This window comes from Chiloscyllium plagiosum, unplaced genomic scaffold, assembly GCF_037043375.1.
Source record: "Chiloscyllium plagiosum isolate Xiang-an unplaced genomic scaffold, Cpla_swu_hap1 HiC_scaffold_41, whole genome shotgun sequence".
Lineage (NCBI taxonomy): Eukaryota > Metazoa > Chordata > Chondrichthyes > Orectolobiformes > Hemiscylliidae > Chiloscyllium > Chiloscyllium plagiosum.
Genome location: NW_028270179.1, coordinates 43,370,405 through 43,383,013, shown reverse-complemented (window position 1 = coordinate 43,383,013; position 12,609 = coordinate 43,370,405).

The following is a 12,609-nucleotide window of genomic DNA, read 5'->3' as shown; positions in this document are numbered from 1 at the left end:
AGGGGGAGTTACCGTGGGGATAGAGAGAGGGTGAAGGTGGGGTTACCGTGGGGATAGAGAGAGGGTGAAGGGGGGGGTTACCGTGGGGATAGAGAGAGAGTGAAGGGGGGGTTACCGTGTGGATAGAGAGAGCGGGTGAAGGGGGGAGTTACCGTGGGGATAGAGAGAGGGTGAAGGGGGGTTACCGTGGGGATAGAGAGAGGGTGAAGGGGGGTTACCGTGGGGATAGGGAGAGAGGGTGAAGGGGGGGTTTCCGTGGGGACAGAGAGAGGGTGAAGGGGGGGTTACCGTGGGGATAGAGAGAGAGGGTGAAGGGGGAGTTACCGTGGGGATAGAGAGAGGGTGAAGGGGGGTTACCGTGGGGATGAGAGAGAGAGGGTGAAGGGGGGAGTTACCGTGGGGATAGAGAGAGGGTGAAGGGGGGTTACCGTGGGGATAGGGAGAGAGGGTGAAGGGGGGTTTCCGTGGGGATAGAGAGAGGGTGAAGGGGGGGTTACCGTGGGGATAGAGAGAGGGTGCAGGGGGGGTTTCCGTGGGATAGAGAGAGGGTGAAGGGGGGATTACCGTGGGGATAGAGAGAGGGGGTGAAGGGGGGGGGTGGTTACCGTGGGGATAGAGAGAGGGTGAAGGGGGGGTTACGGTGGGGTTAGAGAGAGGGTGAAGGGGGGGTTACCGTGGGGATAGAGAGAGTGTGAAGGGGGGGTTACCGTGGGGATAGAGAGAGGGTGAAGGGGGGGTTACCGTGGGGTTAGAGAGAGGGTGAAGGGGGGGTTACCGTGGGGATAGAGAGAGTGTGAAGGGGGGTTACCGTGGGGATAGAGAGAGGGTGAAGGGGGAGTTACCGTGGGGATAGAGAGAGATAGTGAAGGAGGGGTTACCGTGGGGATAGAGAGAGAGGGTGAAGGGGGGAGTTACCGTGGGGACAGAGAGAGGGTGAAGGGGGGGTTACCGTGGGGATAGAGAGAGGGTGAAGGGGGTTTTACCGTGGGGTTAGAGAGAGGGGGTGAAGGGGGGAGGGTTACCGTGGGGATAGAGAGGAGGTGAAGGGGGGGTTACCGTGGGGATAGAGAGAGAGGGTGAAGGGGGGAGTTACCGTGGGGATAGAGAGAGGGTGAAGGGGGGGTTACCGTGGGGATAGAGAGAGGGTGAAGGGGGGGTTACCGTGGGGATAGAGAGAGGGTGAAGGGGGAGTTACCGTGGGGATAGAGAGAGAGGGTGAAGGGGGGGTTACCGTGGTGTTAGAAAGAGGGTGAAGGGGGAGTTACCGTGGGGATAGAGAGAGGGTGAAAGGGGTTTACCGTGGGGATAGAGAGAGGGTGAAGGGGGGGTTACCGTGGGGATAGAGAGAGGGTGAAGGGGGGGTTACCGTGGGGATAGAGAGAGAGTGAAGGGGGAGTTACCGTGGGGATAGAGAGAGGGTGAAGGGGGAGTTACGGTGGGGATAGAGAGAGAGGGTGAAGGGGGGAGTTACCGTGGGGATAGAGAGAGGGTGAAGGGGGTTACCGTGGGGATAGAGAGAGAGGGTGAAGGGGGGGTTACCGTGGGGATAGAGAGAGGGTGAAGGGGGGGTTACCGTGGGGATAGAGAGAGAGTGAAGGGGGGTTACCGTGGGGATAGAGAGAGGGTGAAGGGGGAGTTACGGTGGGGATAGAGAGAGAGGGTGAAGGGGGGAGTTACCGTGGGGACAGAGAGAGGGTGAAGGGGGGGAGGGGTTACCGTGGGGATAGAGAGAGGGTGAAAAGGGGGTTACCGTGGGGATAGAGAGAGGGTGAAGGGGGGCGGTTACCGTGTGGATAGAGAGAGGGTGAAGGGGGAGTTACCGTGGGGATAGAGAGAGAGGGTGAAGGGGGGGTTACCGTGTGGATAGAGAGAGTGTGAAGGGGGGTTACCGTGGGGATAGAGGGGTGAAGGGGGGGGGTTACCGTGTGGATAGAGAGAGTGTGAAGGGGGTTACCGTGGGGATAGAGAGAGGGTGAAGGGGGGGTTACGTGGGGATAGAGAGAGAGGGAGAAGGGGGAGTTACCGTGGGGATAGAGAGAGGGTGAAGGGGGGGTTACCGTGGGGATAGAGAGAGGGTGAAGGGGGTTACCGTGGGATAGAGAGAGAGGGTGAAGGGGGGGTTACCGTGGGGATAGAGAGAGGGTGAAGGGGGGGTTACCGTGGGGATAGAGAGAGAGGGTGAAGGGGGGGTTACCGTGGGGATAGAGAGAGAGGGTGAAGGGGGGGTTACCGTGGGGATAGAGAGAGGGTGAAGGGGGGGTTACCGTGGGGATAGAGAGAGGGTGAAGGGGGGGTTACCGTGGGGATAGAGAGAGAGGGTGAAGGGGGGGTTACCGTGGGGATAGAGAGAGAGGGTGAAGGGGGGGTTACCGTGGGATAGAGAGAGAGGGTGAAGGGGGGGTTACCGTGGGGATAGAGAGAGGGTAAAGGGGGGGTTACCGTGGGGATAGCGAGAGAGGGTGAAGGGGGGGTTACCGTGGGGACAGAGAGAGAGGGTGAAGGGGGGGTTGCCGTGGGGATAGAGAGAGAGGGTGAAGGGGGGGTTACCGTGGGGATAGAGAGAGGGTGAAGGGGGTGTTACCATGGGGATAGAGAGAGAGGGTGAAGGGGGGGTTACCGTGGGGATAGAGAGAGGGTGAAGGGGGAGTTACCGTGGGGATAGAGAGAGGGTGAAGGGGGAGTTACCGTGGGATAGAGAGAGAGGGTGAAGGGGGAGTTACCGTGGGGATAGGGAGAGGGTGAAGGGGGTGTTACCGTGGGGATAGAGAGAGGGTGAAGGGGGGGTTACCGTGGGGATAGAGAGAGGGTGAAGGGGGTGTTACCGTGGGGACAGAGAGAGGGTGAAGGGGGGGTTACCGTGGGGATAGAGAGAGGGTGAAGGGGGGGTTACCGTGGGGATAGAGAGAGAGGGTGAAGGGGGGGTTACCGTGGGGATAGAGAGAGGGTGAAGGGGGTGTTACCGTGGGGACAGAGAGAGGGTGAAGGGGGGGTTACCGTGGGGATAGAGAGAGGGTGAAGGGGGGGTTACCGTGGGGATAGAGAGAGGGTGAAGGGGGAGTTACCATGGGGATAGAGAGAGGGTGAAGGGGGGGGTTACTGTGGGGATAGAGAGAGGGTGAAGGGGGTTTACCGTGGGGATAGAGAGAGGGTGAAGGGGGAGTTACCGTGGGGATAGAGAGAGGGTGAAGTGGGGGGTTACCGTGGGGATAGAGAGAGAGAGGGTGAAGGGGGGGTTACCGTGGGGATAGAGAGAGAGGGTGAAGGGGGGGTTACCGTGGGGATAGAGAGAGGGTGAAGAGGGGGTTACCGTGGGATAGAGAGAGAGGGTGAAGGGGGGGTTACCGTGGGGATAGAGAGAGAGGGTGAAGGGGGTGTTACCGTGGGGATAGAGAGAGGGTGAAGGGGGGGGGTTACCGTGTGGATAGAGAGAGTGTGAAGGGGGGGTTACCGTGGGGATAGAGAGAGGGTGAAGGGGGGGCGGTTACCGTGTGGATAGAGAGAGGGTGAAGGGGGAGTTACCGTAGGGATAGAGAGAGAGGGTGAAGGGGGGGGTTACCGTGTGGATAGAGAGAGTGTGAAGGGGGGTTACCGTGGGGATAGAGAGAGGGTGAAGGGGGGGGGGGTTACCGTGTGGATAGAGAGAGTGTGAAGGGGGGTTACCGTGGGGGATAGAGAGAGGGTGAAGGGGGGGTTACCGTGGGGATAGAGAGAGAGAGTAAAGGGGTGGTTACGTGGGGATAGAGAGAGAGGGAGAAGGGGGAGTTACCGTGGGGATAGAGAGAGGGTGAAGGGGGGGTTACCGTGGGGATAGAGAGAGGGTGAAGGGGGGTTACCGTGGGATAGAGAGAGAGGGTGAAGGGGGGGTTACCGTGGGGATAGAGAGAGGGTGAAGGGGGGGTTACCGTGGGGATAGAGAGAGAGGGTGAAGGGGGGGTTACCGTGGGGATAGAGAGAGAGGGTGAAGGGCGTGTTACCGTGGGGATAGAGAGAGGGTGAAGGGGGGGTTACCGTGGGGATAGAGAGAGAGGGTGAAGGGGGGGTTACCGTGGGGATAGAGAGAGAGGGTGAAGGGGGGGTTACCGTGGGGATAGAGAGAGAGGGTAAAGGGGGGGTTACGCGTGGATAGAGAGAGAGGGTGAAGGGGGAGTTACCGTGGGGATAGAGAGAGGGTGAAGGGGGAGTTACCGTGGGGATAGAGAGAGGGTGAAGGTGGGGTTACCGTGGGGATAGAGAGAGGGTGAAGGGGGGGTTACCGTGGGGATAGAGAGAGAGTGAAGGGGGGGTTACCGTGTGGATAGAGAGAGCGGGTGAAGGGGGGAGTTACCGTGGGGATAGAGAGAGGGTGAAGGGGGGTTACCGTGGGGATAGAGAGAGGGTGAAGGGGGGTTACCGTGGGGATAGGGAGAGAGGGTGAAGGGGGGGTTTCCGTGGGGACAGAGAGAGGGTGAAGGGGGGGTTACCGTGGGGATAGAGAGAGAGGGTGAAGGGGGGAGTTACCGTGGGGATAGAGAGAGGGTGAAGGGGGGGTTACCGTGGGGATAGAGAGAGAGGGTGAAGGGGGGAGTTACCGTGGGGATAGAGAGAGGGTGAAGGGGGGTTACCGTGGGGATAGGGAGAGAGGGTGAAGGGGGGGTTTCCGTGGGGATAGAGAGAGGGTGAAGGGGGGGTTACCGTGGGGATAGAGAGAGGGTGCAGGGGGGGTTTCCGTGGGATAGAGAGAGGGTGAAGGGGGGGTTACCGTGGGGATAGAGAGAGGGTGAAGGGGGGATTACCGTGGGGATAGAGAGAGGGGGTGAAGGGGGGGGGTGGTTACCGTGGGGATAGAGAGAGGGTGAAGGGGGGGTTACGGTGGGGTTAGAGAGAGGGTGAAGGGGGGGTTACCGTGGGGATAGAGAGAGTGTGAAGGGGGGGTTACCGTGGGGATAGAGAGAGGGTGAAGGGGGGGTTACCGTGGGGTTAGAGAGAGGGTGAAGGGGGGGTTACCGTGGGGATAGAGAGAGTGTGAAGGGGGGGTTACCGTGGGGATAGAGAGAGGGTGAAGGGGGAGTTACCGTGGGGATAGAGAGAGATAGTGAAGGAGGGGTTACCGTGGGGATAGAGAGAGAGGGTGAAGGGGGGAGTTACCGTGGGGACAGAGAGAGGGTGAAGGGGGGGTTACCGTGGGGATAGAGAGAGGGTGAAGGGGGTTTTACCGTGGGGATAGAGAGAGGGGGTGAAGGGGGGAGGGTTACCGTGGGGATAGAGAGGAGGTGAAGGGGGGGTTACCGTGGGGATAGAGAGAGAGGGTGAAGGGGGGAGTTACCGTGGGGATAGAGAGAGGGTGAAGGGGGGGTTACCGTGGGGATAGAGAGAGGGTGAAGGGGGGGTTACCGTGGGGATAGAGAGAGGGTGAAGGGGGAGTTACCGTGGGGATAGAGAGAGAGGGTGAAGGGGGGGTTACCGTGGTGTTAGAAAGAGGGTGAAGGGGGAGTTACCGTGGGGATAGAGAGAGGGTGAAAGGGGTTTACCGTGGGGATAGAGAGAGGGTGAAGGGGGGGTTACCGTGGGGATAGAGAGAGGGTGAAGGGGGGGTTACCGTGGGGATAGAGAGAGAGTGAAGGGGGAGTTACCGTGGGGATAGAGAGAGGGTGAAGGGGGAGTTACGGTGGGGATAGAGAGAGAGGGTGAAGGGGGGAGTTACCGTGGGGATAGAGAGAGGGTGAAGGGGGTTTACCGTGGGGATAGAGAGAGAGGGTGAAGGGGGGGTTACCGTGGGGATAGAGAGAGGGTGAAGGGGGGGTTACCGTGGGGATAGAGAGAGAGTGAAGGGGGGTTACCGTGGGGATAGAGAGAGGGTGAAGGGGGAGTTACGGTGGGGATAGAGAGAGAGGGTGAAGGGGGGAGTTACCGTGGGGACAGAGAGAGGGTGAAGGGGGGGAGGGGTTACCGTGGGGATAGAGAGAGGGTGAAAAGGGGGTTACCGTGGGGATAGAGAGAGGGTGAAGGGGGGGCGGTTACCGTGTGGATAGAGAGAGGGTGAAGGGGGAGTTACCGTGGGGATAGAGAGAGAGGGTGAAGGGGGGGGTTACCGTGTGGATAGAAAGAGTGTGAAGGGGGGTTACCGTGGGGATAGAGGGTGAAGGGGGGGGGTTACCGTGTGGATAGAGAGAGTGTGAAGGGGGGTTACCGTGGGGATAGAGAGAGGGTGAAGGGGGGGTTACGTGGGGATAGAGAGAGAGGGAGAAGGGGGAGTTACCGTGGGGATAGAGAGAGGGTGAAGGGGGGGTTACCGTGGGGATAGAGAGAGGGTGAAGGGGGGTTACCGTGGGATAGAGAGAGAGGGTGAAGGGGGGGTTACCGTGGGGATAGAGAGAGGGTGAAGGGGGGGTTACCGTGGGGATAGAGAGAGAGGGTGAAGGGGGGGTTACCGTGGGGATAGAGAGAGAGGGTGAAGGGGGGGTTACCGTGGGGATAGAGAGAGGGTGAAGGGGGGGTTACCGTGGGGATAGAGAGAGGGTGAAGGGGGGGTTACCGTGGGGATAGAGAGAGAGGGTGAAGGGGGGGTTACCGTGGGGATAGAGAGAGAGGGTGAAGGGGGGGTTACCGTGGGGATAGAGAGAGAGGGTGAAGGGGGGGTTACCGTGGGGATAGAGAGAGAGGGTAAAGGGGGGGTTACGCGTGGATAGAGAGGGTGAAGCGGGAGTTACCGTGGGGATAGAGAGAGGGTGAAGGGGGAGTTACCGTGGGGATAGAGAGAGGGTGAAGGGGGAGTTACCGTGGGGATAGGGAGAGGGTGAAGGGGGAGGTTACCTTGGGGATAGAGAGAGAGGGTGAAGGGGGAGTTACCGTGGGGATAGAGAGAGGGTGAAGGGGGAGTTACCGTGGGGATAGAGAGATAGTGAAGGGGAGGTTACCATGGGGATAGAGAGAGTATGAAGGGGGTTTACCGTGGGGATAGGGAGAGGGTGAAGGGGGTGTTACCGTGGGGATAGAGAGAGAGGGTGAAGGGGGGGATTACCGTGGGGATAGAGAGAGTAAAGGGGGAGTTACCGTGGGGATAGAGAGAGGGTGAAGGGGGGGGTTACCGTGGGCATAGAGAGAGGGTGAAGGGGGAGTTACCATGGGGATAGAGAGAGAGGGTGAAGGCGGGGGGGGGGTTACCGTGGGGATAGAGAGACGGTGAAGGGGGGAGGTTACCATGGGGATAGAGTGAGGGTGAAGGTAGGGGGGATTACCGTGGGGATAGAGAGAGAGGGTGAAGGGGGGTTACCGTGGGGATAGAGAGAGAGGGTGAAGGCGGGGGGGGGTTACCGTGGGGATAGAGAGAGGGTGAAGGGAGGGTTACCGAGGGGATAGAGAGAGGGTGAAGGGGGGTTACCTTCGGGATAGAGAGAGGGTGAAGGGGGGTTACCGTGGGGATAGAGGGGATGAAGGGGGGTTACCGTGGGGATAGAGAGATAGTGAAGGGGGGGTTACCGTGGGGATAGAGAGAGAGGGGGTGAAGCGGGAGTTACCATAGGGATAGAGAGAGGGGGTGAAGGGGGAGTTACCGTGGGGATAGAGAGAGGGTGAAGAGGGAGTTACCGTGGGGATAGAGAGAGTGAAGGGGGAGTTACCGTGGGGATAGAGAGATAGTGAAGGGGGGGTTACCGTGGGGATAGAGAGAGGGTGAAGGGGAGTTACCGTGGGGATAGAGAGAGTGAAGGGGGAGTTACCGTGGGGATAGAGAGAGGGGGTGAAGGGGGGTTACCGTGGGGATAGAGAGAGGGTGAAGGAAGGGTTACCTTGGGGATAGAGAGAGAGTGAAGGGGGGGTTACCGTGGGGATAGAGAGAGGGTGAAGGGGAGTTACCGTGGGGATAGAGAGAGGGGGTGAAGGGGGGGTTACCGTGGGGATAGAGAGAGGGTGAAGGGGGGGTTACCGTGGGGATAGAGAGAGGGTGAAGGGGGTGTTACCGGGGGGAATGAGAGAGAGGAGAAGTGGTGGGGGGGGGGGGGTTAACGTTGAGATGGGGCGGGGGAAGGGTGGGTTATCATGGTGACAGAAGCGGGGGTATAGCCATAGTGAGAAGGGGTTTGTGGCGATGGGGGCGAGAGAGTGAGAGAGAGGGTGGGTCAGCAGAATGGAGCTAGAGAGAGAGAGACTGAACGGGGATGGGAAGGTGGAAGGGGGGGGGGGTCCCATGGTGGGAAGGTGGGCGAAACGCGGGTGTGTAGAGGAAGCATGCCGCCCGTCTCTCCACCATCCCTTTCCAGATTCTTCTGGAACCCCTTGGGTTATCCCTCTCCACGAAACGTTGATGATATATCAGAGGCTGAGGTGGTGCAGCCGGCAATGATGTCTTTGACACCGGGAGCGAGGGCTGGATTGGTTCCGGGATACTCCAGTGCTGGAGAGATTCTAACCATCGCGCCCCTCCACTGATGTTCAATGGTGTTACCGTCACTGAATCCACCCCCCCCCCTTCCCCGCCCCCACTATCAACATCCTGGGGGTTCCCATTGAGAGAGAATCTAACCATTGCCCCCTTGATGTTCAATGGTGTTACCGTCACTGAATCCCCCCTGCCCCCCCACTATCAACATCCTGGGGGGTTCCCATTGAGAGAGAATCTAACCAACGCCCCCTTGACGTTCAATGGTGTTACCATCACTGAGTCCCCCCTCGCCCCCCACTATCAACATCCTGGGGGTTCCCATTGAGAGAGAATCTAACCATCGCCCCCTTGACGTTCAATGGCGTTACCATCACTGAATCCCCCCTCCCCCCCCACTACCAACATCCTGGGGGTTCCCATCGAGAGAGAATCTAACCATCACCCCCTTGACGTTCAATGGTGTTACCATCACTGAATCCCCCCTCCCCCCCCCCACTATCAACATCCTGGGGGTTCCTATTGAGAGAGAATCTAACCATCGCCCCGTTGACGTTCAATGGTGTTACCGTCACTGAATCCCCCCTCCCCCCCCACTATCAACATCCTGGGGGTTCCCATTGAGAGAGAATCTAACTAACGCCCTCTTGACGTTCAATGGTGTTACCATCACTGAGTCCCCCCTCGCCCCCCACTATCAACATCCTGGGGGTTCCCATCGAGAGAGAATCTAACCATCGCCCCCTTGACGTTCAATGGCGTTACCATCACTGAATTCCCCCCTCCCCCCCCACTATCAACATCCTGGGGGTTCCCATTGAGAGAGAATCTAACCATCGCCCCCTTGACGTTCAATGGTGTTACTGTCACTGAATTCCCCCCCTCCCCCCCCACTATCAACATCCTGGGGGTTCCTATTGAGAGAGAATCTAACCATCGCCCCCTTGACAATGGTGTTCTGGTTCTGCTCCTCTGTCCATTGTTTGACCTGAGCTTCCCCCCCCACCACCGCCCTCCCAGCCTCCAGCTCCCTCTCCCACCCTTGCAGATCCACCTCTCGAGGGGTCTGACGCCCTGCAACTGTGTTGCCCCAAACCCGTGAGTCCCTGGAGGGGCATAACCATGTTGGTTGGCGCTAGAGGAGAGAGTTGGCAACGCCTTGGGCGCGTCGCCAATCTCCGAGCGCCCCTCCCCTGCGTGTTTGTGTCCTTCTTGGAAAACAACTCCCCCTTCCCCCCCCTCCTTATCTCGCCGTCCGTCAGTAAACAACGGATGAGGCTAATCACAGAGAGCTTCCTGTCCTTAATTACGGGGGAATTTTTGGTTTCGACGTTCCTCTCTCTCTCTCTCTCTCTCTCTCTTCCCGAGGACATAGATTCCTGACGGGGGCTGGGGAAGGAGGTAGCCGCGCGGGACCCCTTCCCTGGGGTCGAACGAGCCCTATCTCCCCCATCTCGGAATGCTCGCTTCCCAGAGATCCTGGGGGTGGGCGACGCCCATTGATGCAAATCGAAGGCCGAGAGTAGGCCGAAATTGAAGCCTGTTTCGCCACGCCTTGGCCTCACTCTCTCTCTCTCTCTCTCTCCTTTAGCATTTTGTCTGTCTCTCTCTCTTTCTCTCTCCCCGTCTCTCTCTCTCTCTCTCTCTCTCTGTCTCTCTCCCCCTGTGCCGATCAGGCCTCTATAATGGCCCCTTTACTCAGGGCTGTAGTGGATGAACAGGGTTTGGTAAACAACTGGGTCAGGTTCACTCTCATCTCTCCTCCTCCTGTTCACTCGAGGCCATACCATTTCATGTTGGATTGAGGGACATTGAGAGCTCTACATCACTGTCCCTTTACCCCCCCTCCTCCACAACTCCCCCCCTCCTCCACAACTCCCCCCTGAGTTCCTCTTTCTCTTTGTCTCTTTCATTCTCCCCCCGCCTCCTGTCCCTCTCACCACTCTCTTTCATTCTCTCCCCATCTCTCTCTCTCTGTTTTTCTCTCTCCCCCCCATCTCACTCCCTCTCTCCCCCATCTCTCTCTCTCTCTCTCACTCCCTCCCCATGTCTTTCTCTCTCTGTCCCCCCCATTTTCTCTCTCCCCCATTTCCCTCTCTGAATCTCTCTCTCTCCCCCCACCCCAGGTTTGTCTCTCCCTCTCTCCCCAACTCTCTCTCTCACTCCCTCCCCATCTCTCCCTCACTCCCCCATCTCCATCTCTCAATCGCTCTCTCTCCCCGTCTCCCCTTCTCTCTCTCTCTCCCATTTTCTCTCTCCCCCGTCTCCAACTCCGAATCTCTCTCTCTCCCCCCCAAGGTTTGTCTCTCCCTCTCTCTCTCTCTCTCCCCAACTCTCTCTCTGTCACTCCCTCCCCATCTCTCTCTCACTCCCCCATCTCCATCTCTCAATTGCTCTCGCCCCATCTCCCTCTCTCTCTCACTCCCTCCCCATCTCTCTCTCCTCCATCTCCATCTCTCTCTTTCTCCCGCCCCATCTCCCTCTCTCTCTCACTCCCTCCCCATCTCTCTCTCCTCCATCTCCATCTCTCTCTTTCTCCCCATCTTCCTCTCTCTCACTCTCCCCATCTCCCTCTCTCTCTCTCACTCCCTCCCCATTTCTCTCTCTCTCCCCCATCTCCATCTCTCAACCCCCCCCTCCCCATCTCCCTTTCTCTCTCATTCCCTCCCCATCTCTCCCTCTCACTCTCCCCATCTCCCTCTCTCAATCTCTTTCTCTCTCTCTCTCCCCCAGCTCTGGCTTTCCCTCTCTCCCCCACCTCTCTTTCCCCCATTTTCACTCTCCCCCATCTCAATCTCTCTCTGTCCACATCTCTGTTGCTCCCTCTCTCCCCCCATTCTCTCTCTCCCCATCTTCATCTCTCAACCTCTCTCCCCATCTTTCTCTCTCCCTTTCTCTCCCCACATCTCTTTCCCTCTCTTTCTCACTCCCTCTCTCTCTCCCTGCATCCCTCTCTCAATTTCCTTCTCTCTCCCCATTTTTCTCTCTCTCTACACTGTCTTCTCTCTCCCTCTCTCTTTCCCCATCACCCTCTCTCAATCTCCCTCTCTCACCCCATCTCTCTTTCTCCCTCTCTCTATTCTCCTTTTGTCCCTCACATCCCTCTGCCTCTCTCCATCTCTCTCTCTTTCTCCCTTTCTCCCCATCTCACTCTCTTTCTCTTCTCATCTCCCTCTCTTAATCTCCCTCTCTCTTTCCGCATCTCTCTCTCTCTTGCGCTCTCCCCACCATCTCTCTATTTCCCCATCTCCCTATCTGTCTGTCTCTCTCTCTCTTTCTCCCCATCTCCCTCCCTCCATCTCTCCTCTTTTTCACTCTCTCCCCAACTCACTCCCTCTCCCTTCCCTCCCCTCCTCCCTCTTTCAATCTCTCTCTCCTTCTCTTTCACTCTCTCCCCTTCTCCCTGTCTCCCATCTCCCTCTCTCCCCAACTCTCTTTCTCTCTCTCACACACTCCCTCTCCCTTCCCTCCTCCCTCTCTCAATCTCTCTCTCCTTCTCTCTTTCACTCTCTCGCCATCTCCCTCTCTCTCTCTCTCTCGCTCCCCCTCCCTCCCTCTCTCTCTCTATCCTTTCCCATTCCTACCTTCCTACTGGTCAGGGTGACTCAGGGGATAGTGGGTCTGTCCCTCCCCACTGCCTTGTTGGGGAAGGGAGTTGTAGAATTGATACCAGGATAAATAATGGACACGCGACAGAGAGCACGTGACCCCGGAGCTCCTGGGTTTAGGGGAGATATGATTCAAAGAGGAATTATTGGAGGCTGAAAGTGAGGGAGAGACAGAGAGAGGGCGAGACAGAGTGAGAGAGAGATGGGAGAGGGAGAGCCGGAGAGAGAGGGAGATATGCAAAGGGACAGACAGAGGGGGAAAGGAGAGAGAGAGAGAAAGAGATGGAGAGGGACAGACAGAGAGAGGGGGGAAAGAGAGAGGGGGAGAGATGGAGAGGGACAGACAAAGAGAGGGAGGAGAGAGAGAGAGATGGAGAGGGACAGACAGGGAGGGGGAAAGAGAGAAAGGGAGAGATGGAGAGGGAGAGACACAGACAGAGAGGGGGGAAAGAGAAAGAGAGGGTGAGATGGAGAGACAGAGAGACACAGACAGAGAGCGGGGGGAAGAGAGGAAGATGGAGAGGGACAGATAGAGAGAGGGGGAGAGATGGAGAGGGACAGAGAGAGGGGGAAATGAGAGAGGGGGGAGAGATGGAGAGGGATAGCTAGAAAGAGGGGGAAAAGAGAGAGAGGGGGAGAGATGGAGAG